The sequence below is a fragment of the Mustela lutreola genome, chromosome 8 (genome assembly GCF_030435805.1).
Source record: "Mustela lutreola isolate mMusLut2 chromosome 8, mMusLut2.pri, whole genome shotgun sequence".
In the NCBI taxonomy this organism is placed as follows: domain Eukaryota; kingdom Metazoa; phylum Chordata; class Mammalia; order Carnivora; family Mustelidae; genus Mustela; species Mustela lutreola.
In genome coordinates, this window is record NC_081297.1 from 58,627,247 (window position 1) to 58,641,961 (window position 14,715).

General features: G+C 34.5%; 1 pseudogene; it reads right to left on the reverse strand.

Annotated features, from left to right (window-relative positions):
* Nucleotides 1-6,600: 6,600 nt before the first annotated feature.
* LOC131839729 (olfactory receptor 6C68-like) lies at nucleotides 6,601-7,532 on the reverse strand (annotated as a pseudogene).
* Nucleotides 7,533-14,715: the final 7,183 nt, after the last annotated feature.

Genomic DNA, 14,715 nt, shown 5'->3' on the forward strand with positions numbered 1-14,715 from the left:
AGGATCTGTTCTCAAGGAACTGCAGAACACTCATGAAAGAAATTGAAGAGGACACAAAAAGATGGAAGACCATTCCATGCTCTTGGATTGGAAGAGTAAATATTGTTAAAATGTCTATGCTGCCTAGAGCAATCTATACTTTTAATGCCATTACAATCAAAATTCCACCGATATTTTTCAAAGAGCTGGAGCAAATAATCCAAGAATTTGTATGGAATCAGAAGAGACCCCGAATCGCTAAGGAAATGTTGAAACACAAAAATAAAACTGGCGGCATCATGTTACCTGATTTCAAGCTTTACTACAAAGCTGTGATCACCAAGACAGAATGGTACTGGCATAAGAGCAAACACATAGACCAGTGGAACAGAGTAGAAAGCCCAGATATGGACCCTTTACTCTATGGTCAAATAATTTGACAAAGCAGGAAAACAATATACAGTGGAAAAAATTCTCTTCAATAAATGGTGCTGGGAAAATTGGACAGCTATATATAGAAAAATGAAAGTTGACCATTCTCCTACACCATACACAACGATAAATTTGAAATGGATAAAAGACCTCAATGTGAGGCAGGAAATCATCAGAATCCTAGAGGAGAACATAGGCATAACCTCTTTGATATCAGCCATGGCAACTTCTTTCAAGATATGTCTCCAAAGGCAAAGGAAACAAAAGCTAAAATGAACTTTAGGGACTTCATCAAAATCAAAAGCTTCTGCACAGCAAAGGAAACAGTCAACAGAACAAAGAGGCAACCCATGGAATGGGAGAAGATATTTGCAAATGACAGTATAGACAAATGGTTGATATCCAGGATCTATAAAGAACAAACTCAACACACACAAAACAGATAATCATATGAAAAAATGGGCAGAAGATATGAACAGACACTTCTCCAATGAAGACATATAAATGGCTATCAGACACATGAAAAAATCTTCATCACCACCAGCCATCGGGGAGATTCAGATGAAAACCACATTGGGATAACACCCTTCGCCAGTTAGAATGGCCAAAATTAGCAAGACAGGAAACAATGTGTGTTGGAGAAGATGTGGAGAAAGGGGAACCCTCTTACACTGTTGGTGGGAATGTAAGTTGGAGCAGCCACTTTGGAGAACAGTGGAGATTCCTACAGTTGTACTACTGGGTATTTACCCCAAATATACAGATGTAGTGAAAAAAAGGGATTTTTTTTAAAAATTTCTTTTCAGTGAACCAGAATTCATTGTTTATATACCACATTAATGCTGGCTTTTAAAATATTTTCAAAATGAAATCAGGGTTTCCCAAAATAGTAGATTTCCTGCAATTTGAACTGTAGGCTCCAGTTCATTTACTAGGTGAAATGTTTTGCTATACTGCTTTATAATATTTTCTCCGTATTGAGATGGGGCCAGTACCAGCTCTGATCATGTGCTTAAATGCCGGAGTTGAATCCCAGGGATGACAGTCACTATCAAAGACAAGGGGCATGGGGTTTGCTTGAGAGCTAGAATGCTCCCATAAATGTAGGTCCACTCCTGACATTTACAATTGATCATTTCTATGATAAAATGATCAATTCATCACAGTGAGGAGCATTTCTGCAGCCCACCTCCATCCCTGAATCTGTTCTTCTCGATGTAGAAAGACTTGGGCTTCTCTGGAAACTAATACAACCAACTGACTCTGAGAATCATTGTTCTTCCAGTCATTAAAACTATACTTCCATAAGAAATCTGACATTACAATGCAAGTGTTGAGTATAGTTGATCTGAATTTTTATTGACTGATTGCTGTTTGCATGCTATATAAAAGGTTTTAAAATTTGATTTCTAATAAAATAATGCAATGGGCTAAGTTGTTAAGTGTTTTTTTTTTTTTTTCATTAAGCAGTGCATCTTCATGTCTCTCAATTTATGCTACTTTTGGATGATTTCCTATTTATTCGTTCATACAAATGATCAATGAGTATAAGCTATCCCAAAGTAATACATTAAAAAAATAACATTTTGTAAATATCCATATTAAAACTCACATCTCTCAGCTTTATACAGTCAGGGAAAATCCATTTCCCAGAAACAATATGACCCAATTATCACCAAAAGAGAATATAACTACAGCCGCTTCAATAAATGGTGCTGGGAAAATTGGACAGCCACATGCAGAAAAATGAAATTGGACCATTTCCTTACACCACACACAAAAATAGATTCACAATGGATGAAGGACCTCAATGTGCGAAAGGAATCCATCAAAATCCTTGAGGAGAACATAGGCAGCAACCTCTTCGACCTCTGCCACAGCAACATCTTCCTAGGAACAACGCAAAAGTCAAGGGAAGCAAGGGAAAAAATGAACTATTGGGATTTCATCAAGATCAAAAGCTTTTGCACAGCAAAGGAAACAGTTAACAAAATCAAAAGACAACTGACAGAATGGGAGAAGATATTTGCAAACGACATATCAGATAAAGGACTAGTGTCCAGAATCTATAAAGAACTTAGCAAACTCAACACTCAACAATAATCCAATCAAGAAATGGGCAGAGGACATGAACAGACATTTCTGCAAAGAAGACATCCAGATGGCGAACAGACACATGAAAAAGTGCTCCATATCACTCGGCATCAGGGAAATACAAATCAAAACCACAATGAGATATCACCTCACACCAGTCAGAATGGCTAAAATCAACAAGTCAGGAAATGACAGATGCTGGCGAGGATGCGGATAAAGGGGAACCCTCCTACACGGTTGGTGGGAATGCAAGCTGGTGCAGCCACTCTGGAAAACAGCATGGAGGTTCCTCAAAATGTTGAAAATAGAACTGCCCTATGACCCAGCAATTGCACTATTGGGTATTTACCCTAAAGATACAAATGTAGTGATCCAAAGGGGCACATGCACCCAAATGTTTATAGCAGCAATGTCCAACAATAGCCAAACTATGGAAAGAACCTAGATATCCATCAACATATGAATGGATCAAGAAGATGTGGTATATATACACAATGGAATACTATGCAGCCATCAAAAGAAATGAAATCTTGCCATTTGCGACAACATGGATGGAACTAGAGCGTATCATGTTTAGCGAAATAAGTCAAGCAGAGAAAGACAACTATCATATGATCTCCCTGATATGAGGAAGTGGTGATGCAACATGGGGGCTTAAGTGGGTAGGAGAAGAATAAATGAAACAAGATGGGATTGGGAGGGAGACAAACCATAAGTGACTCTTAATCTCACAAAACAAACTGAGGGTTGCTGGGGGGAGGGGGTTTGGGAGAAGGGGGTGGGATTATGGACATTGGGGAGGGTATGTGCTTTGGTGAGTGCTGTGAAGTGTGTAAACCTGGTGATTCACAGACCTGTACCCCTGGGGATAAAAATATATGTTTATAAAAAATAAAAAATTAATAAAAAAAAGAGAATATAACTGAAAGGACAGAATTGATCATATTTATTTATACTTCTAGCAATTAATTGTAAACTCTCGATGTTTATCTACAATTATTCTTAAAGCTACAAATTTGAAAATAAATGTAATGTTGAAAATCTGCATGACAGCTTCTGCTCACTGCTGATTGAGTCCATGGCCACAGTTACAGAATCTTTGTGACTTAATCAATTGCATAAACTTCCTCAAGATAGATGTGCTGTCATAAGCCCAGGAAATATTTCCTTTTACTTTCCATCACTAAAAAGAAAGGCTAGTACAAAGGAATTTCCAATAGCTTTGGAAAATTTGATGTTTTAAAATCTTTGCTAGTGTATAGAATTGCGACTAACTTTTGTTATTGATCTTATATGCTGCAAACTGGCTGCACTTATTAGTTCTAATAGTTGTTTGTGGATTTTCTATATACTAAATCATGTCCCTTCTAATTTCCTGTCTTTTTTATTTTCTTTTTTTCTTCCTCTAATGACCCTGGGAAAAACCCCTTTAGTACAGTGTTGAATAGAAGTGGTGAAAGCAGATATCCTTTTGTTACTGATCATAGGGAGAAAACATTCAATCTTTCCCCATTAATTATGGGTTACCTGTAGATGCTTTTATGAAGTTGAGGAAGTTACCTCCTATTCCTAGTCTTTCAAGTGTCTTTATCACAAAAAGGTGCTGGATTTTGTCCAATGTTTTTACTGCATCACTTGAGATAATCATGTGTATAATGTGTAACATTCATACATTCAGAGAGGTTTTCTTTTTTGCCTTTTTTTGGTTTATTTTTTATTGATCAGCAGTTAACAAAAAACCTTGCAACTTATTTATTTATTTATTTTTGCTTGGTAATAGACATTTAATATTCTACCATTTTGTAGATGAAAATCTATTTGAAAGAAATTTTCTTTATTTTCACCCAAATATATATATATATATATATATATATGGTGTATGTATGTATGTATATATATACATACATACACACACCAAAACCTTCATATATTAGTGGGATTGTATGATTAGTATAGTATTATTTTAGTGAAGATTAGTATAGTTTTATTTTGATTTTATCCTTTGTCTCATTCTACTCATTCTTCTTTCTAATTACATTGTTTAGTTTCTGCTTCAGATAACCTTCATTAAAATTTGTTTTCTTTTAATATTTTCTATGTTCAGTGATTGTATGAAAATAAATATTCTGCAATCCATAAATAATCTATGCATTCACAAAGACACATGCTTATACTAAAATTTTCCCAGCTGGAATATTGGCTGTCTTTCTTTTTGTTCTAATTAAATTTTATATTCTTTTAAGAGATTATATACTTTCTTTATGTATATATATACTGCACTTCTATGTTAAATTTATTCTCTTGGTAATTAAACCATGATAACATTTTATGACCAAAATAACATTTGCTCATTGATTTCCTGTTGTTTTTTTCTATTACAGTCTACTTCTTTTTAAAACTTTTTCCATTTTTTCAGCTAGAATACCGAATTCCCTTACTAGTTCCATTAGTTTCCCATTAGTTTCTTGAGTTTTCTGTGTGCTTAAGAATGGCCTCAATATAAAAAAAGATATATCAAATTTCATCAACTTTAAGACAACATCAATTATAAAGCATGCCATTATACTATTTATCACAATTGAAAAGAAAATGTTGACAATTAGCCTGTGAACAATGGTAGATGCCATCCGTTGTATGAAATATCTGAATTTTAGAAAAGCAAAATGTGAATAATACTTTAAATTCAAGGAAATGCCATTGTTTTATTTATTCTTTCCCATATTTATCATGATTATTTTGTTTTCTTATGTCATCATCCAAGATCTAATAAAATATGGGGCATTTCTGATTTTTACTTATCACATTCATTGGGGCAGGGTTTTTATGTGCTATTAGAGTTTACAAAGAACTGGCTTTTGAATTTTTTGAACTTATTTAATTGATTTGAGTTTCTACCCACAGTAACATTTTTCATTTACTATTGTTTTCAATGTTTTTTTTTTTTCAAATTCGTTAGTTTAAATTCCTCACTTTTTGTCTAGTTTATATATTTTTTAAAAATGAATTTATTTAAGATAACAGAATTCATTCTAACTACAGCTTTCTCATTGCTCCAAAGAATTTGTGATGACATGTCTGCATTTCATTACTTTCCAGATAACAGTTAATTTGATGTAAATTCCTTAATTTCCAAGGAATTTTACTGATGTGGATTTTTCATTCTTTGTAGATAAAACTCTGTATATTATGGCTATTATGGCAGAATTTGGACTTTAAGAGCTTAATTTGTATTAGATGTAGGCACAGGCTATCAAATACATTGGGGAATGCTTTCCCCTTGACTCAGAGCTCTATACGCAACAGCTGATATTGTTTTCAGAAACAAAGTAATCTTTCTGTGAAAATGAGCTTGGTTTTCTAATTCAAACTTTCACTGAATGTGCAGCTATTGTTCCAAGTACTTTCCACATTAATCCTGAGACTTTAATCCCAAGCCTTTATGATCCATAATGTGATGTCCTGCGCCCACCCTCCAGTCTATGCTCATTTCAGTACCCAGTAGTCATTTTGTAGAGTATTACTGTACTTTTAGTTGAATCTTTATTTCTGACACTTTGTTGACCACTTTGCAATGATTTCAGCTATAGAGTTAAGGGAATATTTATCCAGTGTTTCTGTGTGTTCATTATAGTGTATTTTCATCTATCTTCTCAATATTGGAAGTGCCATTACTCTTTTTCACTTGCATTTTAAATTATGTGATTATTTATCCATTTTAGACATTTTAACTAAAATTACTCTTATTACATGTGTTTAGATATTATTGTGTATATTGAAGAGCTACAAACAATTTTACCGTATATTTTCCTGAGGAATAACTCTTACTATGTATTGTAACAAAATCATGCACTTAATTTCTCTTCAGAATAGCTTTTTAGAAATTGATATGCAAAACTATCAAATATTGGTTTGAAAATTCAAAACACAAGAATGGCATGAGCAGGGCTCAATGGAAGGTTGGTTAAAAAAGTGTTGAGAAAATTAATGTAATGGAAATATATGTTATTAAGAAATAAGATTATAGACTTCAAAATAAAATGCCTGTGGACATTTATTCTTGTTTTTGAAATATTTTAATAATAATATTTCTTTTATTTAATTGAGAGCAAGGCAAATTCTTTTGACTGAGTCCTCAAAGGCTTTCTTAACTTGATTGTTTCTCAAAGTATAAATAAATGGGTTCAGTGTAGGTGAAATAGAGAAAATGAGCAGTGAAACCACTTTATTAATGGTCACTTTTTCCTTTGCTGTATGATTCATATAGATGAAAATGCATGTGCCATAGGTGATGGAGACCACAATCATGTGGGAAGAACAGGTTGAAAGGGCCTTTTTCCTTTGTTGAACAGAACGAATCTAAAAATTGTCTTGATGATATAAGTATATGACAGAACCACACATCTAAGTGTCATATTCAAGGTCAGTGCAGCACAGATTGTAACTGTCCATTCCGTGAACCATGTATCTGAACATGAGATTTTCACTAAGGGAAATGCATCACAGCCAAAATGATCAATTATATTAGAGTCACAAAATTTTAGATTTAAACCCAGGCTAAGTGGTGGGATTATTATACATAAACCAGCCATCCAAGAACATATGACGAGAGTCCTGCAGGCCCTGTTGCTCATGAGGTTCACATAATACAAGGGTTTGCTGATGACCACATAGTCGTCATAGGACATGGAGGCTAGCATAAAAAACTCTGATACCCCACAGAGGTCAGTAAAAAGCTCTTGGATTACACAAGCATTATAGGTAATAACGTTGTCACCTGTTGCTATGCTATACAGATATCTGGGAATAATGGCAGATATGAATGAGATATCCAAGAAGGAGAAATTTTTTAAGAAAAAGTACATGGGTGTTTTAAGGTGGGAATCCACAAAAGTGAGTATAATGATGGTCAAGTTTCCAGTTACACTCAGTGTGTAGGTGAGAAAGAGAAAGATAAAAATCAGAACTTGTAGCTCAGGGTCATCCGTAAGTCCCAGCAGAATGAATGTTGTTATTGTGCCGTTTCTCATCACTGAGTTCTGACTTCTCTCCAATCTGCATGTGATATTCAGATAAATGTTCTCATTGATTATAGATTATTTTAACTGTTCTAAAATATAATATATTCAAGCCTTTATATTTCATTATGTTTTTAACATAAATATATATTATATGTATACTTACATTTTATGCCTATCCTGTACTTAGGATTTTCCCATGTGACCAAGTGGATTACTGAGGGAGTATCATTTTAAGGGTAAAAAAGTTCTTTCCTATTGAGAAACTGAGTCACAAAATTTCATGCTCGATTTCATGTCTTTTCTTGACACTTTGGGTCTTTTTAGAAAAACAGTGCTAATATAACTTGGGTTCACTATTTAGACACTAGAGCAAAACTAGAGGCCTTTAGGGACACCCAAGTGGCTCAGTAGGTTGGGCATCTGCCTTCAGCTCACGTCATGATCCAAGGATCCTGGGATCAAGTCCTGCATTGGGCTTCTTACTCAGCAGGGAGTCTCCTCCTGCCTCTCACCCTGCTTTTGCTCTCTCTGTCCGACAAATAAATAAATAAATAATATCTTTAAAAACAAAACAAAACTGGAGGTCTTTGTTCCAAAAGAAGATTTTTGTTCCTTGGTGTGTTTAAAAAGTCATATTTTTATAAAGGTATTTAAGTCTTCATATTCACTGACATGTCTGGGATTGCATAGAACTCTCTTTGCTTACTTTCTCCAACAACTTCGACAGACTTGGTAAGGGGCTTAATGCTGTTAGAAGCTTCTAAATATGTTCTTACGATCTCCATCATTGAAAAGAAAATAAATTACTCTAAGGTCTGAGGAATTCTCTCCACTGGTGGTTAAGTGAGCTTAATTCTTATGAACAACTTCACAACCTGCTGATTTCCCTACCTCCTGCTACAGAGCCTAGCTATTTATCTTTCTGAATATTTGCATTACTAGCTGAATTTGTGTTACCTTTACTGTTGATACAAGTGATGACTGCCTTCTCTTCCCTCTCTCATCTTCCAGTGAATGAATTATTTTATTTTCATTGATGTCATACCTATAGGGACTCAGATAAGTCCAATACACAATCAAGATCTTAAACATTGAGGTTTTCTGGCATACCGAGATTCTTTGTGTTATGAGCAAATTCACTTTATTATTTAATTTACTGTGTTCTCTTCTTACTGAGATTGGGGTAGAATTGTTTGTTGCAGAATTGTTTGGGACTATTTGCCTTATTAACAGTGTTTCTAATATATAGAAAAATTGCTGATGATCAAGGTTTACTCAAAAGTTAGAATCTTCCTAGGAAATTTAGTTTTTTATTCAACCACTATCAAATAGTTCTATCAAATGGAGATGCAAAAGGAATATTTTATATTTATATACTTACAGCCCACCCACTTTCCTTTCATGTTTTCTCTGAATCTCTGAGATAATGTGTATTATAGTGAAATCTTACTCAGCCCCCAAATGTTGAACATTATCCAATTTTCAAAATATAGTCATTTTTTCCCCCAAGATATTATAACCTACTTTATGATGGAAGTTAGTAAGTTGACACAAAAGTGTAACTAACTGATTTTGTTTATTCTGTCTTTCTAATGAGTTTTCAAAATGAGCGCAGGACTCTGTCATGAGATGCTGTTGTTTCAGTCCTTATGGTGTTCTTTTCAGGGATGGGAAGAGGAATATGAGTGCATGCTAATTTACTTCTACATATAGGAAGACAATTTATTTTATTTTATATTTTATTATTTTTTTCAGTGTTCCAAGATGAATTGTTTATGCATCATACCCACTGCTCCATACAATACATGCCCTCAATAATACCCACTACCAGGCTCACCTAACCCACCTCCCCTCCAAAATCCTCAGTTTGTTTCTCAGAGTCTACAGTCTCTCATAGTTTGTCTCCCCCTCTAATTTCCCCCAATTCACTTATCCTTTCCTTCGTATAGGAAGACACTTTATTTTAAATTTGAGATTGGATATCTATTCAAAATACCCTAAATACTTCTTACATTAAGTTAGATACAATTTGTTTATGTATCTTATGCATACAATGCTCCAAGCAATGAAATTTATCTACACAAGGGAAAGTCATTCTAAAAAATTAACGTCTCATGCAAATATCTTAGATACATTGAAAATATTAAAATTATCACTGCAAATCTATTTTCTTTCTTAGAGGTAAATATAACCTAGATCCTATGAAGGGAACCACAGTCAGAGAGACAAACTTTATTGTACTTACTTTTCTGTTAGTAGATCAGAGCTTCTGTTGTTTGCTTTACCATAGCCAATATCAAGACCACAATGTTAAAAGTCATATTTTTATAAAGGTATTTAAGTCTTCATATTCACTGACATGTCTGGGATTGCATAGAACTCTCTTGCTTACCTTCTCCAACAACTTCAACAGATTTGGTAATGGGCTTAATGCTGTTAGAAGCTTCTAAATATTTTCTTACGATCTCCATCATTGAAAAGAAAATAAATTACTCTAAGGTCTGAGGAACTCTCTCCACTGGTGGGAGAAATGAATTTTAAATCATAACGGCAGAGAAAAATGCTTACACCATGTCAAATGTGGCTTATCTTTTTAATTTCCAGAAAATGTTAAGAATGAAAAAAGAATGGTCCTTGGGGACCTACAGCCAAGAGTCATTGATTTTCTGAGTAATGAAGTTTGGCAAAAACACAAGTAACACTGGCTTCAGTGGGGACTGTGCCTATGGAGATAGGAGGATTTTTAGAGCATCATTTGACACAGGTCAGGAGGGCAACTGTATCATTTAAGTTACATAGTTAATTTGTTTTAAACTTTCACCCACTAAGGCATTTGGAAAATTATAATCCTTTAGTTATGAATGAAGTCCTTTATTATATAAATGTTTTATTATCATTGGCTAATTTTAATCAGATAAGCACAAGGAAAAGTTTATGTAATTATATAAGGCTACTGCTTGCATTATAGAACTTACCTTTTCAGATTTTCTTTTCCAAATATATCAACTGCATTATAAGTATTAGTTATGAATGCATAAAGATTTTTGGTCATATTTTATAATTGGATACAAAACATATGCTTCATGGTTGCATAGTAACACAGATATACTTAATGCCACTAATTTTACACTTCAAAATGGTCAAAATGGTAAATTTTATGTTATGTATATTTTACCACAATAAAAACATATGCTTTCATATATTTAAACATTTATTAATTTATTCCATGATATACCTTTGTTTTTTCCAATTATTCAGTATTAATAATGTTGGCTGTATGAATATCTTGGCAATTTTAAACCAATGCATGAATTAAATGTACAGTGTTCTTTATTTTCCATAGTTATCAACTATTCTATCAAAAGCATTTTCATACAAATATTTTTGCATGTGTGATAATGATTGGTGGAGTGAAATTTCTAGATAAAAATATTATTCTGCTTTTAGAAAATTTATATAATCAGAGCTATAAGATTGTTTTGGATCAAATATGTGTCACCATAATTAGGTTTTAGTGTACATTGTTTTTATTTTTATGCTTATTTGTATCTTGCTCTTTTAAATAAGTTAAATATGAATTTTAAGATTTTAGTAAGTCTTTAAAAGTGTCATTGCTGACTTTTGGCATATAGTTCATGGTTTTATAGAGTCAAATCTATCTTTTTTTGTTTTTTAGTTTTTAAACAGCATTATTGAGATATAATTGACATTCAATAAGCTGTACACATTTAAAGTGTACAATTTTAGAAGTTTTGACATATTGTATGTTCCCAAGAAAATAACACCATAATCACAATCATAAATATATCAATTATTTCTCAAAGTTTTCTTGTGCCCCTTTTAAAATCCTTTCTTGGTTCCCACCTCCCTACTCTTACTGCTGCTATTTATAGCCAACCATTTTTCATCTGGCTTATTTTATTCAGCATGAGTTTTTGAGATTCATCCACATTATTATGTGTATTTATAAGTCACTCCTTTTATTTCTGAGAAAAATTCCATTTGTGGATATATCATAATTTGCTTATTATTCACCTGATATAAGATATTTTGTCATTTTAATTTTAAGGCACTTACAAATAAACCTATTATGAACCTTCATGCACAAATCTCTCTAATGACATATCCTTTCATTTCATTGTAGATTGGCTGGGGCATACGGAAAGTATATATGTAAATTTTTAAGAAACCAGTTTTCTAAAGCAGTCACATGATTTTACAGTCCCACCAGTGGTGTAGGATTCTTTTCCTCCCTTCCTTCCTTCCTTCCTCTTTCTTTCTTTCTTTCTTTCTTTCTTTCTTTCTTTCTTTCTTTCTTTCTTTATTTCTTTCTTTTATTTTTCTTTCTTCCTTCCTTCCTTCCTTCCTTCCTTCCTTCCTTCCTTTCTTTCTTTCTTTCTTATTTATTTATTGGAGAGAGAGAGAGAGACAGACAGTAAGAGAGAGCCAGAGCAGGGAGGAGAGGGAGAGAGCCCAATGTGGGGAGTTATTCCAGCACTCTGGGGTCATGACCTGAGCTGAAGGCCGAAACTTAACTGACTGAGCCACCCCGGCACTCAATATGGTCCCCTTATTCTGTATGATCAATTTTTATACTTTTAGACATTCTAGTAGGTGTTGTGGTATTTCATTGTGATTTTAATCTTTGTACACCCAATAGCTCATGTGTTCATTATCTTTTGGTGCATTTAGTTGCCATCTATATATCTTGTTTGGTAAGGTATCTGTTTAAATCATTTGCCTATTTTTAAATTGGGTTGTGAGTTTTCTTATTTTTTTATTAACATATAATGTATTATTTGTTTCAGGGGTACAGATCTGTGATTCATTAGTCTTACACAATTCACAGCACTCCCATAGCACATACCCTCCTCAATACTTTTTTAAATTTTTAAATTTTTTTTAGGGGGCAGTTCCCTTGTTGAGATATAACATGAGGGCTGGGTGAATGTTCATGCTCAGTTTTGCATTAAGCCCTGCCAATACCAATACCAGCCTGGTAAAATTTGTGCACTGAGTCATATTGCCCTATTGCTGATGAATGGAATTTCAGGTCCCATCTCAGCCCACTGATACCTTTCCAGTGAAAGAAGGGCAGTGACTCATACAGCCTCATTGCTTGAATAGGGATTGATGATTACGTCCCTGCCAGGCCTCACTGCTATCAGCCAAGGGTGTGGGGAGGTACAGCTCCTACCACTTTGTTGCTCTAGGCCCCTAGTAATGTTCTGCTGATAGAAGAAAGCTCTTTAGGGTGCCTGGGTGGCTCAGTGGGTTAAGCCGCTGCCTTCAGCTCAGGTCATGATCTCAGGGTCCTGGGATTGAGGCCCGCATCGGGCTCTCTGCTCAGCAGGGAGCCTGCTTCCCTCTCTCTATCTCTCTCTCTCTGCCTGCCTCTCCATCTACTTGTGATTTCTCTCTGTCAAATAAATAAATAAATAAAATATTTAAAAAAATAGAAAGCTCTTTATAAGCATTAGGTCATATTTTTACAGCTCTGTGGCACAGCTGTAATTATTATTACTGTTTGCAGATAAAGAAATCAAACTATTAGAGCCCTGCAACTTGTGTAGTGTGGTGCTTCGGGGAAGTGGTGAAGTTTGGATTGAAATGAAGATTTCTGACTCTAGTGGTTGTTCTCTAGTTTTCATCACTGTATGGTTGTATTTCATGGTTGTATATGGAAGCTGTTGAATGTTAGGTACACAGAGTAAAGCAAGGCCCAGTGGTAAGGAGACACCCTGATCTCCCTTTGCTCCCCTGAAAGCAGAAGTGTTTAGTTTATGGGGGTAAAGTAAATATTTCTGATAAAATTCCACTTATAATAATTAATACTGATATATTAAATTCTCTATAACAGGTTTGTTATTCTTTTTCTTCACAACTCATAGGACAGTATAGCTGTTATTAATTGGTGCTGTAAGACTCAAGTATTGTTTTGGGGTGCCTGGGTGGCTCAGTTTTTTGTGTCTGCTTTCAGCTCTGGTCATGATCCCAGAGTCCTGCGATTAAGCTTGCATTGGGCTTCCTGCTCAGTGGGGACCCTGCTTCTCTCTCTCCCTCTGCCTGCCTCTCTGCCCCCTTGTGCTCTTTCTATCAGATGAATAAATAAAATCTTTAAAAAACACACTCAAGTATTGTTTGGAGGATAGTTGTGCTTATTTTCTTATAGGGTTAAACACATGGTAAAATCAGAAAGGATCCATACTATTGTATATTGTCAAAAACAAAACAAAACAAATCTGGACTTAGTAAGGAGAGAGTTTATTCTAAAAAGATTATTTTAAGTATGAAAGCATACTGCAATAGGGGTAACTATTGCGATAGGAAGAATATTATAACCATAAGATTTGCAAGTGTCTCAAAGGTAGAGAAAAGAAGCTTTTCTAGTACACAGAGGAAACCCACAAGCAAGATGTAGGAAAGTGGGGTGATAGGTATGGGGAGATGGGAAGAAAAGTTGGTTATCTGATTAGGCATAGATTGGGAAATGACCAAAGAAAGATTTCCCAAGGAAGTGACAGTTATGCTGAACTCTGAAGGTTGGATAAGAATTATCTAAAGTACCAGCAGGATACTAAAAACAAACAAACAAACAAACAAACAAACATAAAACCATTTCTAGAATGAAAAAACATTTTTAAGGCATTGTGATAGTCACTCCAACAATCAGCAGCCCTTACCCTATCAGCTTAGCAGCTATTAACTTTGAGGAAAAATACTCCACCAGCAACAATATTATAATTCACTGAAAACTAAATGGTTAGCTTTTTATTAGAACAATAAAGTGCTTTATTTATTTACTTAAAATTTTCAGGATTTTTTTTTAATTTTTAAAATTTTTTTATTTTTCGAATTTTTTTTCAGAGTTCCAGAATTCATTGTTTATGCACCACACCCAGTGCTCCATGCAATATGTGCCCTCCATAATAGCCACCACCAGGGTCACCCAACCTCCCACCGTCCACCCCTCTAAAACCCTCAGATTGTTTTTCAGAGTCCACAGTCTCTCATGGTTCATCTCCCCCTTCAATTTTCCTCAACTCCTTTCTCCTCTCTAACTCCTCATGTCCTCCATGCTATTTGTTATGCTCCACAAATAAGTGAAACCATATAATTGTCTCTCTCTGCTTGACTTATTTCACTCAGCATCATCTCTTCCAGTCCCGTCTAAGTTGCTACAAAAGTTGGG